This window comes from Pongo pygmaeus, chromosome 15, assembly GCF_028885625.2.
Source record: "Pongo pygmaeus isolate AG05252 chromosome 15, NHGRI_mPonPyg2-v2.0_pri, whole genome shotgun sequence".
NCBI lineage: Eukaryota > Metazoa > Chordata > Mammalia > Primates > Hominidae > Pongo > Pongo pygmaeus.
In genome coordinates this window covers 56990195-57013211 of record NC_072388.2, presented here as the reverse complement: position 1 = coordinate 57013211, position 23017 = coordinate 56990195, and the positions used below count along the sequence as shown (strand labels likewise).

General features: G+C 38.4%; 2 pseudogenes; one reads left to right on the top strand and one right to left on the bottom strand.

Moving 5' to 3' along the window:
* Window positions 1–260: 260 nt before the first annotated feature.
* On the bottom strand, window positions 261–15175 carry LOC129012344 (high mobility group protein B1-like; annotated as a pseudogene).
* On the top strand, window positions 2520–2615 carry LOC129013363 (U6 spliceosomal RNA; annotated as a pseudogene).
* Window positions 15176–23017: the final 7842 nt, after the last annotated feature.

The window sequence follows — 23017 nt, the reverse complement described above, 5'->3', positions numbered from 1 at the left end:
ATGTGGACCATTCTACAGTCCTTCAGCATTTGAAGCAAATTAAAAAGTGAAAAAGCTCGATAAGTGGGTGCCTCATGGACTGACTGAAAAAAAAAAATCATTGTTTTGAAGTGTCGTTTTCTCTTATTTTATGCAACGACAAACCATTTCTTGGTCAGATTGTGATGTGCGAGAAAAAGTGGATTTTATACGACAACTGGTGATGGCCAGCTCAGTAGATGGACTGAGAAGATTCTCCAAAGCACTTCCCAAAGCCAAACTTACACCAAAAAAAGGTCATGGTCACTATTTCGTGGTCTGCTGCTGGTCTGATCCACTATAGCATTCTGAATCCCGGCGAAACCATTACATCTGAGAAGTATGGTCAGCAAATCGATGAGATGCACCAAAAACTGCAACGCTTGCAGTCAGCATTGGTCAACAGAAAGAGGCCCAATTCTTCACAATGCCCTTCTGCGTATTGTACAACCAATGCTTCAAAAGTTGAACAAATTGGGCTATGACATTTTGCCTCATCCGCCATATTCACCTGACCTCTCTCCAACCGACTACCGCTTCTTCAAGCATTGCGACACCTTTTTGCGGGGAAAACACTTCCACAACTAGCAGGATGCAGAAAATGCTTTCCAAGAGTTCATCGAATCCTGAAGCATGGATTTCTACACTGCAGGAATAAACAAACTTAAAAATGTGTTGATTGTAATGGTTTCTATTTTGATTAATAAAGATGTGTTTGAGCCTAGTTATAATGATTTAAAATTCACAGTCTGAAACCGCATTTATTTTTGCACGAACGTAAATGATGAATTTTAGATGCTGAAATTTCTGGGCATCTAAATCTTCTTTCACATCCCTGATTATTTTTGGAATAAACTCCCAGAAGTGGAAATACAAGGCTGAAGGCCTGGTGTGGTGGCTGAAGCCTATAATCCCAGCACTTTGGGAGACCGAGGTGAGCACATGGCTTGAGCCCAGGAGTTAGGGACAACATGGTGAAACCTCATCTCTACAAACAGTGCAAGAAATCAGCCAGCATGGTGGCATGCACCTGTGTTCCCCACTAATCAAGAGGCTGAGGTGGGATGATCACCTGAGTCCGGGAGATCAAGGCTCCAGTGAACCATGATTGTGACAGTGAGACTTCATCTCAAATATATAGATGTGTATATGTGTATGTGTGTGTGTATATATATATGAATGGATTATGTATTTAAGGCTAGGGATGCTTGTATAGTCCATCAGAAAGCTTTTTTTTCTTACTGCACTTTATTTGTTGTCCTTTTTATTACTGCCCTGCCCCCCAAAAAAATTTCTGGTCTTTCTTTAGCTTTATTTCTGAACATTTTATCTTGGACCTCTCTTTCTTCAAGTAGAAATAATCGGCTGGGCGTGGTGGCTCATGCCTGTAATCCCAGCACTTTGGGAGGCCCAGGCGGGTGGATCACCTGAGGTCGAGAGTTCAAGACCAGCCTGACCAACATGGAGAAACCCCGTCTCTACTAAAAATACAAAATTAGCCGGGCGTGGTGGCGCATGCCTGTAATTCCAGCTAATTGGGAGGCTGAGGCAGGAGAATCCCTTAAACCTGGAAGACGGAGGTTGCGGTAAGCTGAGATTGTGGAATTGCACTTCACCCTAGGCAACAGGAGCAAAACTGTCTCAAAAAAATAATAATCACAGTCTTTAAGTTACACATACCATAAAATATATGAGAATTTTTCTTGGACCCTAGGAGTGATTTTTTTTTTTTTTCCACTTTAGGTGAGCATTTGTACAGTGAAACATTTTGCTACACAAAAGTGATGTTTGGAATGATAACAAATTATTTTCATGGTTAGTTAGTTGTGTTTAACTACTTTGTGTTTCCCTGTAGTCTTCTCTAAAGTTTCCCCTTCTTGTATGTATTCATTCTCTCAGTGCTTTTGTAGCCTGATAGGACCCCCTGTACGTGTGCCTCTTTGCATTTGTTTGACTCTTCCCAAATTTGAAACTCTCTTCCCAGAAAGCAACAACTGTTTTATTTAATCACTGTTAGGTTCCCCCACCTGATAGGTGCTTTGTTGTGGATACTTCTTCTAAATCTGTATGCACATTTGTACACAAAATGTGAAATAAGCCAACTTAACATCTTTCGTTTTCTTAGGTTTTTGTTGTTGTTGTTGTTGTTCAGGTTTGTTTTGTTTTTGAGACTGGATGTTACTCTGTCACCCAGGCTGGAATGCAATGGCATGATCATAGCTCATTGCAGCCTCAAACTCATGCCTTCCGAACAGCTGGGACTACAGATGTGTGCCATCAGGCCCGGCTAAATTTTTTTTTTTTTTTTGGTAGAGATGAGGTTTTGTTAGTTGCCCAGGCTTGTTTTTTCAACATAACAATAATTCTTTCTTGAAAATTAATGTTTCACAGATGCTGTCTTAACCTTAAAATTTTTAAATATTCCAGATACTTAGCTTAATACCAAATTGATTTGTAATTGCTAATAAAATATAGATTTAGAGGACCATTAAGAATGTGTCATGCTCGCTTTGGCAGCTTATCTACTAAAATTGGAACCATACGGAGATTAGCATGGCCTCTGTGCAAGGATGACATAAGAAGCATTCCATTTAAAAATAAAAGTATAGAATGTATCAGAGTATTAGTTTCTTCAGACCTCTTTTTATTCTCCAATCTCTTTTTAAGTATTTTATAATATCTTAATGGTAACTATAGATGAATATTAGTAATTACCAGACGATGTTTTGGGTATAAATGAATGAAATTATGAGGTAATTGTATTTTTGTAACCTATTAGTTAAATGAGCCCAAACTAATAGGAGTCATAATTATCAACTTTTTAATGTTTCTGTGACATAAGGTTATATTGAAGAATGTTTTATTTCTTTGATAAGAGTTTGAACGATAATACATAATTATCTTCCCAATGTGGTATTTTAGATCGAAATCTCAAAGTTAGCACGTTCGTACGGATTTGTGTACCCATTCGTGTGGTTTCCAGTTTTAAGTACTTGATATTTTTATCACAGAACACCATGAACATGTGTGTGATTTTTTTTTTTTTTTAACCAGTCTTATCAATGAGAGTGTTTAGGAAGGAAGCAAATTTGTGTGTGTGGTTTTTTTTAATCAACAGTCTGTATTCTGAACATCTGAGCTATAACATACTCAAAATTTTTAAAAAGTCTTTTGTCTTTTAGAATAAGACTGATTTTATGGGAAAATTAAGCAAATGCTCCAGTTTGAAAAACCTGGATCTGCGATCTGTTTGCGGTAAGTAATTTTACTTAGCTACTCTTAGGTAATCAAGACTGGTCATGTTGCGTGTGTGTGTGTGTCTGTGTCTGTGTCTGTGTGTGTGTGTGTGTGTGTGTGTGTGTGTGTGTGTGTGTGTGTGTGTGTGTGTGTGTGTGTCTTTTGAAAAATGATAACCGGGCATGGTGGCTAACTCCTGTAATCCCAGCATTTTGGGAGGCAGAGGCGGGTGGATCACCTAATGTCAGGAGTTCGAGACCAGCCTGACCAACAAGGTGAAACCCCGTCTGCACTAAAAATACAAAATTAGCCGGGCGTGGTAACACATGCCTGTAACCCCAGCTACTTGGGAGGCTGAGGCAGGAGAATCACCTCCTGAGGCAGGAGGTGGAGGTTACAGTGAGCTTAGATCATGCCAGTGCACTCCAGCCTGGGCAACAAGAGTGAGACTCCGTCTCAAAAAAAAAAAAAATAGAATTTGTTCAACTGTGCAATTGTTTCTGTACACACGAGTGTATATTGAGAAGTGGAAATGATTGCTGTGTTGAATGTAGCAGCTTTCCTAAAGATTCAGGTATTTTATGGAAAGTTACATAATTTACTTATTTGTAACCAGAGCAGACTTTGCAATTTCTATATTGTCTTTTGCCCTATTCAATTTTTATTTATTTATTTATTTTTTGAGGTGGGGTATCGCTCTGTCCCCCAGGCTGGAGTGCAGTGGCATGATCTTGGCTCACTGCAACCTCTGCCCCTCAGGTTCAAGCGATTCTCCTACCTCAGCCTCCTGGGTAGCTGGGACTACAGGTGCATGCCACCACGCCTGGCTAATTTTTGTGCTTTTAATAGAGATGGGTTTCACCATATTGGCCAGGCTGCTCTCGAACTCCTGGCCTCGTGATTCACCTGCCTCGTCTCCGAAAGTGCTGGGGTTACAGGGATGAGCCACTGCACTCGGCACCGTGTCAGATTTATCTGCTGATTTTATGGCCACATGGAGTCATAGATAATGGTTCGTATAATTCAAACTGGAATGACAGCGTATTTTAGGATTCGGATTCAAGCAAATATGAGTTACATAATGGCTTTCCTACAAGGATCTATGCTGCAGAAGCTTAAGGTCAATAAAAGGGAGAATGTAATTACACATGTGGAAAGTGAATCTAAGTAGTTATTTCAAAAGATTTAAGCAATCTATATAACCTTATTTATAGACTTAAATGGCTCCTGATAATAGATTTGTCAAAGTTCTGTATACAATCAGATCTAGTGGTTCTTTTAAAAGAGACAAATTGCTTTAGAAAGAGCAGAAAGAAATTTATAATGGTTATTAAAGGCTTTTCAAGGATAGTGAGATATAATGTGTAAAATTAGAAGGAGAGAAGACATTCTAATTGGATGAAAGATTGTGAGCAAGAATACAAGGAAATATGTATTTGGGACAGAGGGTAAACCAGCTCAGAAAGGATGATTGGCTGAAGATTATGTAGGGAAAATTGTGTGTGGCCAACCTACCCCTGTTTCTAGGGTTAGCTGCACATCAGAATCCAATGAGGGTATTACAGGGTTCTAGAGGGTCTTGGAAGATTGGGTGTAAGCAGAAATTGACCATTATTTTTGTCTTGTCTTATTTCAAGTTTTACAAATTATAATGGAACTAAACAAAATAAAATGCAGCCATGCATGGTGGCTCACACCTGTAATCCCAGCACTTTGGAAAGGCCAAGGTGGGCAAATCGCTTGAGGCCAGGAGTTCGAGACCAGCCTGGCCAACATGGTGAAACCTCATTTCTACTAAAACTACAAAATTTAGCCTGACGTGGTGGCACATGACTGTAATCCTAGCTACTTGGGAGGCTGAGGCAGGAGATCCTGGGAGGTGGAGGGTGCAGTGAGCCGAGATTGCACCACTGCACTCCAGCCTGGGCAACAGAGTGAGACTGTCTCACAAGAAAAAAGAAATCACTTTTAATGCCACTTTTAAAGAGATTTTTAAAATTTCTTTCCTCCTTGTCTGTATGTATTTTCTTTAGTCTTAGAGTAGTTTTTGGTTTTCTTTGTTCCTTTAACATTATAACAAGCATTCAGTGTAACGGACAGTCTCTATAATGATTTTAATGTCTGAAAATATTCCATCAAGCTTTTTTATCCTTCTAATTTTTCTGTTGCATGACTATGTAGGTTTCATAGTCCTTCAGTATTGTGCTTCAGTTATCTTCTGCATGCATACAGTATTTTCTCTTTTGGACTGTTCTTTTAGGAGTACATTTAAAGAGTCATTGTATGAACATTTTTATGACTCCTGAAACATTGCTGTGTTGTTTTTCAAGCTGGTTATAATTTACACTATCACCCTCCCTGTGAGTTTATTTAGCTAGTGGCATTAGTCTATAATTTTCATTTTTACTAATTTAATTGGTACAAAATATATTGAGCTCTTTTTTTCTTTGTAATGTTTTTGTTGTGAATTAGTGAAATGGGACCTTGTTCTGTGATTTCACTTACTGATTCTTTTACAGGTTGTCAATTCACATTTCTAATTATGTATTAGAATCTTGATATTTTATTTCTTCATTGGTTGAGTTTATTATATAATAGTGGTAACTTGCTGCACATATTTTTCCATACAGATTTCCCTTTTAATTTTAGTTACTTTTGCTGAGAGTTCTTGAAAAGACACAGAAAGGCATAGCATAAACAAAATACAGTGTTGGAAAATTATTTAGAAACAATACCCATTGTAACTGAAGAAATGACACAGGAATTGGAAGTAGGGAGACAAGATACTGTTGAAGTGGTATCAGCATGAGATGAAACGAGTAGGATCTGGAGAGAGAAAGGAATAGGTGAGCAAGGAATTGTTTTGGAGAGGAGGAAAACTTGACAGCATTTGATCTCTGATTATAGAGGTAAAGAAGAAAGAAAACGAAACATACTCAGGATTTAAGAAAGAGGGAACGAGCAGTACCATTCACTGATTTGGCAAGTCAAGAAAAGCCACTGGTTGGTAAAGATGATGAAATCTGTTCTAAACATGCTAGTTAGAGCTTGAAATGTCCAGTAAGCATTTATTCTTCGTTTTGTCAAAATCTTTGTGGGTTCCCTAATTGGGACAAGGCATTGTCCCAAACCTTACATTGTTTCTACATTGTGACTTTTAATTCCATTCTATTAGACTTAAGTGTAACTGATACTTTAGTTCAACTTGAATTAAGAAAAAATAAGTTCAGGAAAACCAGATGATTCTCAAATTAAGGAGAGATTTGTTTTTCATTATTGAAAAAAATATAGTTTTGTGAGAACATAAATTTTCTTGCACCAAAATAAGTTCATACTAACTTGTTATAACATGTTTGAACAGGATCCAGTTTGAGGCACTAAGAAGGATAGGACATCAGTTTGCAAAGAGCCCCTATCAGGGCAAAATCCATTCTGCTAAAATTGTAGCAAGGACAAACATCAAATTGATGGTGAAAGTTGTGATGTGGAAGAATGGTGAAATCATTGATACTTTACCAATAGTTTATGGAGACAATGCCCCAAAGAAATCAGTAGCAGTTTACAAATGCATAACTAGTTTAAGACGAAGCAAAGTTTTAGATGAAGCCTGCAGCAGCAGACCAGTCACATCGATTTGCAAGGGAAAAGTTAATCTTGTTTATGCCAACATCTCAATTGGTTCAGCTTACACAATTTTGATGGAAAATTAAATTTGAGCAAACTTTCCACTCAGTGGATGCCGCCACAACTGTACACCCAGATCAGCTGAAGACAAGAGCAAAGCTTTCAATGGAAATTTAAACAAGTGTGATCAAGACCCTAAAGGATTTCTTTGAAAAATTGTAACAAGAGATAGAACATGGCTTTACCAGTACACTTTTGAAGACAAAGCACAGTCAAAGCAATGGCTACCAAGAGGTGGAAGTGGTCCAGTCAAAGCAAAAGCAGGCTGGTCAAGAGCAAAGGTCAAGGCAAAACAGGTTTTTGGAATGCTCAAATCATTTTGCTTGTTGACTTTCTGGAGGGCCAAAGAACGATAACATCTGCTTATGAGAGTATTTTGTTGAGAAAAATTAGCCAAAGCTTTAGCAGAAAAACACCTGAGAGAGCTTCACCAAAATGTACCCTACCCCAACAATGCAGCCAAGGCCCTTCATCAAACTAGGGCAGTTTTGCAAGAATTTTGATGGGAAAATATGAGGCATCTACCTTGCAGTCCTGATTTGGCTCCTTCTGACTTCTTTGATTCCTAATCTTAACAATTTTTTTTAAGGGCACCCATTTTTCTTCAGTTAATGTTTAAAAGACTGCAGTGACATAGCTAAATTCCCAGGACCCTCAGTTCTTTAGGAATGGACTGAATGACTGGTATTATTGTTTACAAAAGTGTCTTGATTTGGTGGAACTTATGTAGAGAAGTAAACTTTATGTTTTTTATCATTTAATTCTATTTTTCCACAAATTTTTTGAAGTCCCTTCATATATGTATGTTTTAAAAGGGCTCAAATGGAATAGAGTGAAATATCTTTCCTTTTCCCCTCTTCCTGAGTGCACTAATTTTTGTGTATTCTGTTTTAGTTTATTTTTAAAATAATGTCTAGAGGGAACAGGTATTTTTATGGAACGTGAATGTTTAGCCAGGATTCTTTATCTGAAACCCAGGTAAAGGTGTTAAGTGTCTTGTTTTTATAAATCATTTTTATTTCAACAAAATGTTCAGTATAAGAAATTTCTTTTAATAATTACGTCAAAACGTGCAGTAGGTGGACTTTTGAGCTAACTCTGGAGAAGGAGCTGGATTTCACCAGTTAGCCTCCTGTGGATCTGCCACCATCATCACCCTCCCACCCCACCTCCACTGCCTTTTTTCCCAAGACTTTTTAAAAAATGTTTTATTGGCCAGGCACAGCACTTTGGGAGGCTGAGGCGGGCATGAGATTGGGAGTTTGAGACCAGCCTGACCAACATGGAGAAACCCCATCCGTACTAAAAATACAAAATTAGCCTGGCTTGGTGGCACATGCCTGTATGTAATCCCAGCTACTCTGGAGGCTGAGGCAGGAGAACCACTTGAATCCGGGAGGCAAAGGTCGCGGTGAGCCAAGATTGCGCCATTGTACTCCGGCCTGACCAACAAGAGCGAAACTACCATCTCAAAAAAAAAAAAAAAAAGCCGGGTGTGGTGGCCCACACCTGTAATCCCAGCACTTTGGGAGGCCGAGGCAGGCAGATCACCTGAGGTCAGGAGTTCAAGACCAGCCTGGCCAACATGGTGAAACCCTGTCTCTGCTAAAAATACAAAAATTAGCTGGGTGTGGTTTCAGGCAGCTGTAATCCCAGCTACTTGGGAGGCTGAGGCAGGAGAATTGCTTGAACCCAGGAGGCGGAAGTTGCAGTAAGCCGAGATAGCACCACTGCATTCCAGCCTGGGTGACAGAGCAAGACCCATCTCAAAAAAATAAAGTTTTATTTGCTGCTCTCTCCTGATTTTGTTTTAGAAAAAAGCCAGTCTCTTATCAATTACATACCAATCACAATATTAAATATACATATTTTTTATTTTTGATTCCACTTTTTAGTCTGCTTTTATGAAACCTAACTTTTTTGGAGTTTTACTTTTGGGATGGTATGTGAGCTTATGAAATTTGAGCTACTTTTTAATATTTATCAAGACAGTCTTTGATTTGATTTAAATAGGTACTTAAAATTTTTTCCATTGTAGTGCTAGCTTTGAGTTACAAAGATACCTGTTTTCAGATTCAGGAAAAAAAACACTATATTTAAAAACCTAACATTTGTGCATCAGTTTACAACTTTCTGAGTTTTTAATGAATGTGTGGTTATGTGTATGTTTTTATTGCTTCACTTTTTATCTCTTTTGACACCTTTTGTTATTTTTTTCTAATAAAAGTATTTACATAGAAGCATTCAGAGTGTCAACAAAACAGCTGCAACTTTTCTTTTTTTGCAATTGCAGAGTGGTATTCAGTTAACAGAACAATTATTTCGTATAAGCCACATCAGAGACGACTGAAGATGAAAAAACTACCATCCCCATATATAACTAATTTGTGCTGTGCACCAACAAGAACCTGCTTTAAATTTCCATGGCAATTTACAACCCCCATACTGTACCAGGCAAGGTTAGTGGCTACTGAAAATACCACCAGGACAGGGCTATCTAAAGACATATTTAGTAGTGTGTTAACTATACAAAAAAAGACACTGTACAGTTTAAAACATTTTACACAGCCTTACATTTCAGTTTTTTTTCTTTAAAAAGAGTGAGTTGTGTACAGGGGAGTTAAATGTTTTATAGACAAAACCGCTAAAACCAGCGTATTCATAATCAGCGTATTCATTATCGTCGTCATCTTCATCTTCCTCCTCATCCTCTTCCTCCTCCTCATCCTCGTCATCTTCCTCATCCTTCCTTTTCTTGCTTTTTTCAGCCTTGACATCTCCCTTTTTCGCTGCATCAGGCTTTCCTTTAGCTCGATATGCAGCAGTATCCTTTCTGAATTTTTCCTTCAGCTTTGCAGCCTTCTTTTCATAAGGCCGTTTGTCATCTGCAGCAGTGTTAGTCTGCATCTCTCCCAGTTTCTTTGCAGCATAATCAGTGGACAGGCCAGGATGTTCTCCATTTGATTTTTGGGCAATACTCAGGCTGAAGGGAGGCCTGCTTGGGTGCATTGGGATCCTTGAACTTCTTTTTTGTCTCCTGTTTAGGAGGAATATAGGTTTTCATTTCTCTTTCATAATGGACCTCGTCCGCCTTTGCCATATTTTCAAATTTTCCTTTCTCTTTAGCAGACATGGTCTTCCACTTCCCTGAGCACTTCTTAGAAAACTGTTTGAGAAGTTTACTGAAGCATCTGGGTGGTGATGCTTATGCTCCTCCCGACAGGTTTGCACAAAAAATGCGTATGATGACATTTTGTCTCTTGGCTTCTTAGGATCTCCTTTACCCGTGTTTAGTTATTTTTCCTCAGCGAGGCACAGAGTCACCCAGTGCCTGTCTGGCTCTCACTTGACACCTTTTATTTTTTTAAGGATTCTTAAGTCATTTAGGTTACTTTGTAGGTTTTTCCTGTGCCCCCATAAGAATGATAGCTTTAAAAATTATGCCGGGTTGGCAAAGAACGTACTTCCAGCTTTAGAATGTGTAGGTATAGCCAGGATTTTTGTGAGGAGGGGTGATTTAGAGCAAATTTCTTATTCTCCTTGCCTCATCTGTAACATGGGGATAATAATAGAACTGACCTGACAAGGTTGGAATTAGTATTACATGGTAAATACATGTAAAATGCTTAGAATGGTGTCAAGTGTTTGGGAAGTACTTGGGTATGAGGTGGTGGTGGTGGTGGTAACATATGTAATACTCTTACGTGCATATCATTCCAAGAGAGTTTTAAATGTATACGTTTATTGCATTGATATACAGAAATTAAGCATCTACACCCTCTTGTCTTGATTGTGAGACCCTACTAAAGGTCATATCCACCTCTCTCCAACCTTATTTTTTACTACTTCAAGCATCATATGCTGCAGTCACATTCAACTATCATGGTTCTCTTGTACAAGCCATATGTTTTCTCATTTACTTATGTTCATACTGTTCTCACCAATTTGAATGTTATCCTATCTCCCTGTATTCAAATGCTACCTTTTTAAGTGAAGTTTTCTGATAGTTCAGTAGGTAGAACTATATAGGTAATCATCATGTGAATTTCATATGTTTCCTCTTACATGATTCTTTAACACTTTTTGTATTGCACTTTAGCCTTTTATTTACATATGTCTCTTTTACTGTGTTATGCAATCTTTACAGGCAGAAAACTGTACCTTTTTCTTCTTTGTAGGTTTAGAACCTATCATAGGCCTTGGGACTTAGTAGGCATTCATTTGTGTAATGAAAATTTATAAAAGGTATCGCAAGCTAAAAGATTATGTTTAATGGACAAATGCATGCCAGTAAAAATGTGTTTTGTCAGTGTTTGTACATTCAAGAATGTCCTGGCCAGTCACTTAAAATGAAATCACTTTTTTAAAAAAAGATTGTATCTCTAAATAACCACCAGAGAATGGTTTTTCTGCTTGTTGTTACCTCATTTTTCACAGATCTTCCTAATAATTATCAGTGGTACAAATTTGGGAAAAGTTCATCCAGGGCTAAGGGTTCGTCACCTGCCAATAGTGGGATAGATAAGCCATGTGGCTCAATAAATTGTTGAATCCATAGTCTCACCCTCCAAGTACTTTTCTTTTTTAATTACAATACCATAATGCCTTTAGGTGTGAAACTGGGTATAGCCTGAGAATAGGAACTGGATGAGATATTTCATGAAGACCACTTGAGCCTTGCTTGCTGTGGTATTGCTATGGGCGTGGCATCATGATTTGGACGAAATGAGAATGGCAGGAATTGGGGAGATAAGTTAAAATATCAGGCTCATAGTAGGCCTTCATGGAGTTAAAGCAGTAGTTGTGTGCACTTAGCTCCAAAATTCTCAGAATTTTTACAGTAATTCAACAGGACATTGGATTGAATAAGCACTCTAATACTGAAACACTGGATTTGAAAACTGGATGTTATGTGTTCTACTCATAAGCCTGTTACTCATTGGCTGTGACCTGGGATACACCACTGTTTTTGCTTTTAGAGAATGAGGGTCATTGGGCTAGGTATTTATAGCTCTTAGTATTTTAGGGTTGCAGTCTAGCACCATATTTTTAAAACAAGAATTCTAAGCTTCTAATATCCACCTGTTCCTTGCAAGGTTAACTTTTTTTTAATAAACTCAGAATCAGAAGTCTTAGACATTTACTTGATAATTTTAGCATTTGAGGAACTGGCTGATGTTCCTGGAATCAAATTCTGACAGAAACTTTAATGCCCCCTCTATCTCACTGTTTTATTTAACAAGAGTTCTGATTGCTTTCATTGGTTGGTAAAACAGATATTTCAAGTAATAGCCACACTGATTAATTTCATTATGGTGACATTTCATTAATGTCATTATAGTGACATTTCAGTTTTATATATGTGTCTATGCTGCCCACACACAAAAGTACTACAGTGTGATTCAATATTTTCTTCTGTAGTTCATTTGTATAAAAAGTCAGATGTGGGGCCGGGTGCGGTGGCTCACGCCTGTAATCCCAGCATTTTGGGAGGCCAAGACGGGTGGATCATAAGGTCAGAAGTTCGAGAGCAACCTGGCCAATATGGTGAAACTCCGTCTCTACTAAAAATACAAAAGTTAGCCGGGCGTGGTGGCGCGCATGTGTAGTCCCAGCCACTTGGGAGGCTGAGGCAGAAGAATCGCTTGAACCCGGGATGTGGAGGTTGCAGTGAGCCGAGATCATGCCACTGCACTCCAGCCTGGGTACGGAGCAAGACGCCATCTCAGAAAAAAAAAAAAAAAAAAGTCTGATGTGATCCACAGAAGTGGTTTCATGACTTTACTGTAGGTCTGTCTCAACCTGCTTTGGACAGGGTGAGGAATCAACTAGATAATAACGTTTTAAATTTGTTTGGTACTTTAAGATTTGCTGGACACTTAGATATACTACTGCACTTATGTGTAATAGCTTAAAAGTTGGATACAAATTAATCATTACCTGAAAAATTTCTAACAGCAGTGGGTTGAGTGGGAAAAAAGGCATGGAGGATGAATTCATGGTCTTTTTTTTTTTTTCTTTCTGTTGGCGTGTTTGATACGTTTAATATGTTACTGAGTCTACCAGTTCAAATAGCCCACTTAGGGATCTTAGGGATTTGTATTTATTTACATTTAGGGTTACCTCAAATCCTATGGCAAGCAAAAAAATAAAAATAAATCCCCAATTATTTCCCTCAAATCAAACCAGAATTCCTACTGTTTCTCAAAAAAATCTTAGTTTCTTAGTCTATATATGCAATCATAAAGCTTCTTCCAGTGTTTGTATAATTTTGGTGGCCTAGATCTTGGTCAGATGGGACAGGGAGGGGAATTTTTTTTTTGTATGGAGGAACATAACCAAAAAAAAAAGCACCACTTTCTTGTTTCTTATTCCTCTGTGTATCACGTGATACTGCTTTTAAGGCCTTAGAATTGCCGAGGCCGTGGTAACCCAAGGCAGACTTGCTGTTTTCCTCTCAAATTTGAAGTTCTGCATTTTATTAGTCAGGAAGAACTAGTCTGTTACCAGTAAATACTTAAGCCACAAAACTTGCTTGTATGTGCTGCTGTGTACTTCCTGTTTTGTCAGATTTCCATTTAGGGAAAGGAATGGATTTTATGCTAGGCTAGCTTCTGAAATTCAGTTTGGAAGCCGTCCAGATATCTAGAGCGGGTGGTGGGGGAGAATGGCATGTCTTGTCTACATATGATGTCATTTGTCAGAAAGATTCATTTGGCTGCTTATCATGAAAGAGAGGGTTGCCAGGAAGCAAGAGAAACCTTTCGGTGTCAGAACTATTTAGTGTATGACTTGCCTACTTTGTGGCTTGCCTTTAGGCTTTCCATGTCAAATGTGTTTAAGGTTGTGAATGAATTATTAGATTGCCTATGAAGGAAGGATCTATGTTCATCTCTAGTAGATTTTTATTCCAGAAATATGTAAGAACTGCATTTAGACACATTTGCTTCACTTATAGAAGAGGCAGGTCAAAGGTTAGATGGTAATTAGAACTGGGCTACATTGTAAATGTTGAATATGTTTTGGGGGAAAGTTGCAGTAAAACCATTTTAAGAATCTTTTGCAGCTAAAATAGTAAATAGAACATCTAGTTATAAATGATGAATTTTCTGTCAGTTTTTATCCTATGAAATGAAATTCCAATTAGTTGTTAATAGAATGTGTGAGTAGAATATGCTTTTAGTGTAATCCTGAATCCTACTAATACTGCTGGTAACGGAATATTGTTTTGCAATGGTAGAACCAAAGCTCGTCTATAAAATTCTCTTTGACCAAATTGACCTGGTCTGCATTAAGTCAGAGCTAATTTTCTCTTTTTTGACCTGTCAGTCAAATATGAAAGATGCTTTTCAATCCCTGACCATTAGTGAACAGTTACAGAATTTCTTCTTTATTGGCACCCTGGCTCTTTGTTCACTAACATGTTGGAAATGTTCTCCTAACATCTGTATGTTGTCTTCCTTGGGAGCTGATGTTGAATTCTAAAATATTTGGAACCATCCCTGTAAATTTTCTGCCAGATTCTTCACTCCCCTCCTCCCCTTCCCCCCACCCCCCACTCTTTTTTTCATCTAGGTGTATGTATGCTGCTATTTCTGAGACTTACATTCCTTACACAATCACGAAAAAAATTTTCCTAGATACCCATCATCCCCTACTGCTTCTTCCCCCATTTTGCTTTCTAAATGTCATCTTTTTCTTTTTTTTTTTTTTTTTTTGAGTTGGAGTCTTGCTCTGTTGCCCAGGCTGGAGTGCAGTGGCGTGGTCTCGGCTCACTGCAACCTCCGCCTCCCAGGTTCAAGTGATTCTCCTGCCTCAGCCTCCTGAGTAGCTGGGATTACAGGCGCCTGCCACCACGCCTGGGTAATTTTTATATTTTTAGCAGAGACGGGGTTTCATCATGTTGGCCAGGCTGGTCTCGAACTCCTGACCTCAGGTGACCAACCCATCATCTTGGCCTTCCGAAGTGCTGGGATTACAGGCGTGAGCCATCACACCCTGCCCTAAGTGTCATCACTTTAAAAGTAACCTTTTCTGTTACTCTATTCTCCTTTTAATAACCTGTTTCCAAATCAGTGATTCTCAAATTTTAGAGTGTTAATAAGAATTACCTCAGGTACTTATTCAAAATACAGATTCCTGGGTCCCTCTTCATACCTGGTGAATTCAAATCTGTAGAATTTTGACTTAGGTGATCTTTGAACCACACTTTGAGAAAGTTGTCTGTTGCATGCATTCCCACTATCATGTAAATTCTGTTCTTCATATTTTTACATAGTCTACTTTGTTTTAATTACTGGAATCTCAGAAGTTTTTTGCTCATAATTATTGATAATGCTTTTTCTCCTGAATTCACTCATTGGAGGGGTCTTCCACTAGGTGTCCAGGAAATGTTCCCAAATTCCCTTCCATATTTGTCAGAATTTATGTCTTCTCCTTCCCAAAGCACATGTTTATAGTTCAGTATAGACATACAAGTATATGTATACACAGCTCTTTTTTATTTTTTTTTTGAGACAGGGTCTCACTCTGTTACCCAGGCTGGAGTGCAGCAGCACCATCTTGGCTCACTGCAACCTCTGCTTCCTGAGTTCAAGCAATTCAGCTGCCTCAGCCTCCCAAGTAGCTGGGACTACAGGCGCCCGCCACCATGCCCGGCTAATTTTTGTATTTTTAGCAGAGATGGGGTTTCACTGTGTTGGCCAGGCTGGTCTCAAACTGCTGACCACAAGTGATCTGCCCACGTCGGCCTCCCAAAGTGTTGGGATTACAGGTGAGAGCCACTGTGCCCAGCCTGTATACACGTTTAATAGACCTTGCCAGTGATTTTTAGTATCTGCTTTTCTCACTGGGGAAAGAACTATATCTTAACTTTTTAAATTTTAATCTTCCTTGGTGATGTGATACATCGTAGGCATCCAAATATTTGCCTTGAATTTTTACTGCTATCACTTGGTTGCTGCTGATACTCAAACCAGTCAGACCTACTAAATATCATATATTATTATCTTTATACCTGTAATTTTCCTATAACATTTCCTTTTCTCTAAATTACCAGAATTTTCTTTAGTGCTGTCTTAAGAATAATTCCCTTATATTATATTAATCTTGAATCCCATTGGCTTTTCCTGAAAAAAAATTAACTCCCATTTCCACGTGGATCTTAACAGTTCAACTCTTTATTTACATGAATTTCTCTCCAAACTTTGTGATTCCATGTAGTAGAAATGAAATGTAAGTCCAAATGATACATTTCAAAGACAAACCCAAGATACATGAGTAAGGAATCCTGCTCATCAACTATCTTTATATGTTAATCACATTATACTAGTATTTATTTCAAAGAGATACCTGGACTGGAAGGATACACTTTAATAGAGTACCTCTTGAAGGGGTTGAGTGGTCAAAGAAGGAATATTACTTTTACTTGTCATGTTTTAATATTTATATGAGGGACAGTAAATAGGTACATATGAACATACCATATAACTTAAGGACATACATTGCAAAAACAATGGAGGCTGGGCAGTGGCTCACACCTGTAATCGCAACACTTTGGGACGCCGAGGTGGGAGGATCACTTGTCAGGATTTGAGACCAGCCTGGACAATATAGAGAGAGCATGTTTCTTCAAAAATTTTTAAAAATTAGCCAGGCATGGTGGTACATGCCTGTGATTCGAGCTACTTGGGAGGCTGAGGTGGGAGGATAGCTTAAGCACGGAAGGTTGAGGCAGCAGTGATCTTTGATCCTGCCATTGTACTCTAGCCTGGCAACAGAGTGAGACCCTGTCTCCGGAAGAAAAACAAAACAAAAAAACCATGGAAGCAAGCAAAAAAAAAAAAATTCCTAAAATAGTTATTCCAGGTTGTGGGAATATGGATGGCTTTCTTCTTTGCCCTCTTTGTTATTTTTGTTGTTGTTGTTCAGATGGAGTCTCACTCTGTCGCCCAGGCTGGAGTGCAGTGGCACAATCTTGCCTCACTGCAAGCTCCACCTCTTGGATTCAAGCAGTTCTTCTGTCTCAGCCTCCTGAGTAGCTGGGACTACAGGTACCTGCCTCCACACCTGGCTGATTTTTGTATTTTTAGTAGAGACGGGGTTTCACCTTGTTGGTCAGGTTGGTTTCTAACACTTGACCTCGTGATCTACCTGCCTCAGCCTCCCAAAGTGCTGGCATTGCAGGCGTGAGCCACCACGCCTGGCCTTATCTTTTTTTTTTTTTTTTTTTTTTAACTTTATACAAACAAGGTCTCGCTATGTTGTCCAGGCTGGAGTGTAGTGGCTATTCACAGGCACTTTCACAGCACACTGCAACACTGCTCAAGCAGTCCTCCCACCTCAGCCTCATGAGTGGCTGGGACCACAGTTGGACACCACCACACTGAAGTCTTTTTGGTTTTTTTTTCCTTACTTTTTTTTTTTTTGGTGGTGGTTTAGTTTAAGCAGCAACATGTGAAAAGGTATCTTTAAAATTCACCCCACTTTAAAGGAGGGTAAGATATAATTTAGTGGTTTTATAAGGAAACAGCTTCTCAGAATATTTTGTAAAGGGCAAGAATCACGTTTTCTATTTCGTGTGTCCTTTAACAGTTCTAATAAGCAATTAATGTTTATTATGATTGAGGTATGCTGGGTGCGGTGGCTCATGCCTGTAATCCCAGCACTTTGGGAGGCCTAGGTGGGTGGATCACCTGCAGTCAGGAGTTCGAAACCAGCCTGACCAACATGGTGAAACCCCGTCTCTACTAAAAATACAGAATTAGCCAAGTGTGGTGGTGCGTGCCTGCAATCCCAGCTGGTTTGGAGGCTGAGGCGGGAGATTGCTTGAACCCGGGAGGCAGAGGTTGCAGTGAGCTGAGATTGTGTCATTGCACTCCAGCCTGGGCAACAACAGTGAAACTCCGTCTCAAAAAAAAAAAAAAAAAAAAAGACCAGGCGCGGTGGCTCCCCAGCACTTTGGGAGGTCGAGGCGAGCAGATCACAAGGTCAGAGTTCGAGACTAGCCTAGCCAACATGATGAAACCCCGTCTCTAGTAAAAATAGAAAAATTAGCACCTGTAATCCCAGCTACTCGGGAGACTGAGGCAGGAGAATCGCTTGAACCCAGGAGGCCGAAACTGCAGTAAGCCAAGATCATGCCACTGCACTCCAGCCTGGGCAACAAGAGCAAAATTCTTTTTGGGGGGGCGGGGGGAAGAGGTATATTTTTTGGATTAAAATGGAATGCTTTCCTCAAACTGTTAAAATTAGGTAGTGTTACAAGTTTAAAGAATAGGTTTAGCCAGTGTGATTATTGCAGTGTAATAAAAAGGATCCCAGGTGGCACACATGCTAGTGTGGTGTGCAGATGCTCAACTGAAGTGAAGGATAACATGCGTTTCAACATTTTCTATATACTAGGCAGTTTTTCTTAAGTCTTGGTTTATTGTGATATAATACAGTAAAATTTACTCTTTATACGTATCATTCCATTAATATTAACAAATTTAAACAGTCTTACAGCTAAATACAATCAAGATACAGAACATTTCCATCACTACAGGAAGGTGTTTTGTGCTAATTTAACAACTTCTTACCATGCTCAACCCCGCCCACCCCCATCCTGAGAACCACTGCTGTGTTTTTCTGATCATATAGTTTGGCCTTTTCAAAAATGTCATGCAATTGGAATCATATAGTATGCATGAGTCACGTAGCTGAAGTTTTCATTTCACTTAGGTGAACACCTAGAAATAGGAGTGCTGGGTTATATGCTAAGTGTTAAACTTCATAAGCCGCTAAACTGTTTTCCAAAGCATCTGTACCATTTTCCTTTCCTGCGAGCAATAAAGCATCCATTAGTCTACGTACTCACCAATGCTAGTGTGGTCAGAATGTATAGTTTTAATTGTACACATTCTAATAGATGTAGAGTGGTATCTCATTGTGATTTTATTTTGCATTTTCCTAATGAATATCTTTTCTTACATATTTGTCATTCGTGTGTCTTCTTTAGTAAATTGTCCTATTGTTTTGCCCATTTTTAAAAGTTGAGTTTTCATATTGTTCAATTTCGAGAGTTCTTCATATATTCTGGACACAAGTCCTTTGTCAGACATGTGATTTGCAAATATTTTCCCCCAGAGTTTTTCCTGTCTTGTCAGTCCCTTAATAGTGTTTTTAGGAAGGAGAACAGCTGCTTTTAATTTTGATAAGGCTTGTCAATTGTTTTTCTTTTATGGATCATGCTTTTGGTGTAGTATCTGAGAACTCTTTCTTAAACTAGTCTCACACATGTCTTCTGTTTTCTTTGAAGCTTTATAGGTTGAGGTACATTTTGGTCTATGATCACTTTTGAGCTACTTTTTATATATAGGTAGTATAAGATATGGTTTGAGGTTTTTGTTTGGGGTTTTTTTTCTTCCTGCATATGAATGTTCAGTTGTTCCAGCACCATTTGTTGAAAAAACACTATCCTTTTTCTAGTAATTTGCTCTTTTACTTTTGTCAGTTGACTGTATTTGTGGGTCTATTTTTAAACTCCATTCTATATTATGTCTACATCATGAACTTTATATTTAGTCTTGAAATCAGGTAGTGTGGGTCTTCTAACTTGTGCTTTTCAAAATTGTTTTGGCTCTTCTAATTCCTTTACTTTTCCCACATAAATTTTAGAAACAGCTTATTGATTTCTACCACTTTCCCCCAAAAAGCCTCTTGGGAATTTGACTAAGTTTACATCGAATCTAATAAATGATTTTGGAGAGAAGTGATATCTTAGCAGTACAGTCTTTTCTGATAACACTTCCTGTTTTTCTTTTTCTCATTTAATAATTTTCCAACATTACAACCTTGGACAAATTTAGATTTCTATCTGAATAATCCCAGTTTTGTTGCCATTTAAAATGGTACATAATCCTTATTTTATAGATGAGAAAATTAAGTCACTTGCCCAAGTCACACAATTACTAAATGACAAAGCTAGATTGAAATCTATTAGCTTATAAACTAATGTCCTGTTTTGAACTACAGTACTAGTTTTATTAAATTGTTGTGGTTAAACTGGGATAGAGAGGAAGCCCTAACTTCTTTTAAGAAAAAAAATCCCACTACTGTAGTTCATAAAAGAATTGGTCCCCCCACACTTACGTATTTTCAAAGATTCAGTTTTCCAGATCTGTTCAGGTGATAAACCATGTTTTTTTTTTTTCTCCCTTCCTCTTTCTTTGAGACAGAATCTTGCTCTGTCACCCAAGCTGGAGTGTAGTGGTGCTATCATAGCTCACTACAGCCCTGAACTCCTGGGCTCAAGATATCCTCCCACCTCAGCCTCTTGAGTAGCTGAGACTACAGGCGCATGTCATCACGCCTGGCTGACTCTTTTTTTGTAGAGAAAAGGTCTCTCACTATGTTGCTTAGGCTGGTCTTGAACTCCTGGGTTCAAGCGATCCTCCTGCCTCAGCTTCCCAAAGTGTTGAGATTACAGGTGTGAGCCACCACACCCAGCCTCCATGTTCATGTTAGTTTAGAAGCCTTCGACTGACGCATTTCTGCATCAGTGATTTTCAAATAGTATACCTTATCCAGCAGTTAATCAATATGATTTCAATGTGTACCTTTAGCATGTGAATAGTTATTTGTGCTCACCAGTTGAAATACAAGGAAAAGGATTTTTTTTTTTTTTTAAACAACTCTTCAGTTTTGTGCGGGGGTGGGGGGGGTGCGAGGTGGTGGTATATACTTTATTATAGTTCAGCCATAATAGATACATATGGTCAGTTGGAACAACAAAAAAAGCTATACTTGGTTGGGGTTACAATAGCTGCATTTCATGTTTTGAAGTTCCTTTGATAGGTGGATATTTTTACAAAATGAGAATATTTCTAATCTTAATTTGCTACTTTTCCTGTGAAATGAAGAATATTCTAATGTTGAGATCTGTTAAACATTGATAACCTACAAGTTGATTTTCTTATTTTTTAGGTCTCTATGAATAAAGAAATAAAAGCAAATAGAATCTTATCAGATAAGTGCTGTTGTAAGTCTAAATATATTTTATTCTTTGGAATCTCTAAAGCAAAACTTTTAAACTTTTTTTTTTTTTTTTTTTTTTTTTAGGTACCAGCATCAAGATGATTTATGGTAATAAGGTACTCAGTCTTTGCTTAAAATAAATTTTACATTTATCAAAGTAAAATTTACCAGTTTTTTTTCCTAAAGAGGCTAGTCATATCTCATCAGTGGTTACAAAGTATCCTTACAATTGAACCTACACTTGTTAATCCTGTTTAGTGTGTATGAAAATCACTTGGTGGCCGGGCATGGTGGCTAATGCCTGTAATCCCAGCACTTTGGGAGGCTGAGGCGGGCAGATCACAAGGTCAGGAGTTCGAGACCAGCCTGGCTAATATAGTGAAACCCCATTTCTACTAAAAATGCAAACATTAGTCAGGCGTGGTGGCGGGTGCCTGTAGTCCCAGCTACTTGGGAGGCTGAGGCAGGAGACTCTCTTCAACCCGTGAGGCAGAGGTTGCAGTGAGTCGAGATCATGTCACTGCACTTCAGCCTGAGCGACAGAGCAAGACTCCATCTCAAAAAAAGAAAATTACGTCACTTGATGTTCTTTCTTTCATAAGAGTTGAAGAGCTAGGTATATCTGCTTATATTATGGCATCTATAGTAGCTTAGCTGCTCATATTTGGGTCTCTTTAGAACCAGTGTCTTTCAAAGAGGGTTTTAACTATGCTGGTATAAATTTTAAAAATAGATACATTCAAAGAAGAATTAAGATTCATGTGACATTCATACTTTGGAACTTTGGGAAAGTATAGGAATGACCATAGATTGGCTTAGGGATAGTCAATTTACCTGTCTGTAAATGGATCCAATTTAGTATTGTTCCTGTATTTTTCTAAGACCAACACTTGTGTCATTCACAGTTAAATATATGAGTTGTGGCCAGGCCCGGTGGCTCATGCCTGTAATTTCAGCATTTTAGGAGGCTGAGGTGGGCAGATTGCTTAAGTCCAGGAGTTCAAGACCAGCCTGGGCAAAATAGTGAGATGCCGTCTCTACAAAAAATTTTTAAAAGTTAGCCAAGCATGGTGGTGCTTGCCTGTGGCCCCAGCTACTCGGGAGGCTGAGGTGGGAGGATTGCTTGAGCCATATGCTCTAATATATTTTAAAATACATATTTTAAATATATTTTGAGTGGTAAAACATAGCAGATAATGTTACATAAAAGCAGCCATGGTAATGACATATGACATTACTGGTTTTGAGTTGTTTGTGTAGTAGTTAGCTATTAATATTCAGCTATAATGATTTGCTATTTAAACTACACAAATGCTCAAAGTCCAGCGATAACCCTGCACCCAAATTCAGTGGCTAGATTACCTTCTTAGGAAAGCACAACACTTGAATGGAGTGACATTGGCATGAGTCCACTAGAGGGTGTGTATACGTGGCCTGAGTTCAAATTGTTTGTTCCTGCTGTGAGTACTGCTTTTCAGCTTCAAGTTATTCTTCTCGGCCACAGTACTGTTTATTCCACTTACTAACAGTTCTGTTTACAGAGCACTTTCACATAAATTCTGATTTTTAAGATGAAAGCTGTCTGATGTTAGTATTTTTATTTTAATCTTTAGAGATCAAGAAATTTTTTTAGTGACAGAATAGGAACTTCATTGATCCTTAAATCCACCCCTCACCACAATAAAGGAAAAAAGCAAAAACATCCTTGACTCATGTATTGAAGGGTCTTTTTTGAGAAGGGTCAGTTTTTGAAAAATTATCCAAAACTGAAACATCTGTCATCTGTATCACATCTAAAGATTAACAGTGACGGATAACCACCAGTTATTTCATATGAAAGTGGGAAACCGTATCAGTTATTTGTCCACTAAGTTGGTAGGTGCTTTTTGTACAAAAGCCCAGGAGAATATGATCTGTAAATTCTAGTTGAGTGATGAAGATGGGGCTTTGAATTAATCTACAGTCTTGGAATTAATTCTGCAGCATTTTAACCACAGAATTTTTAAGTAGTCATAAATCTATATTTTAATATTGAGTAAATGTCCTCATTTACCCCCACCAA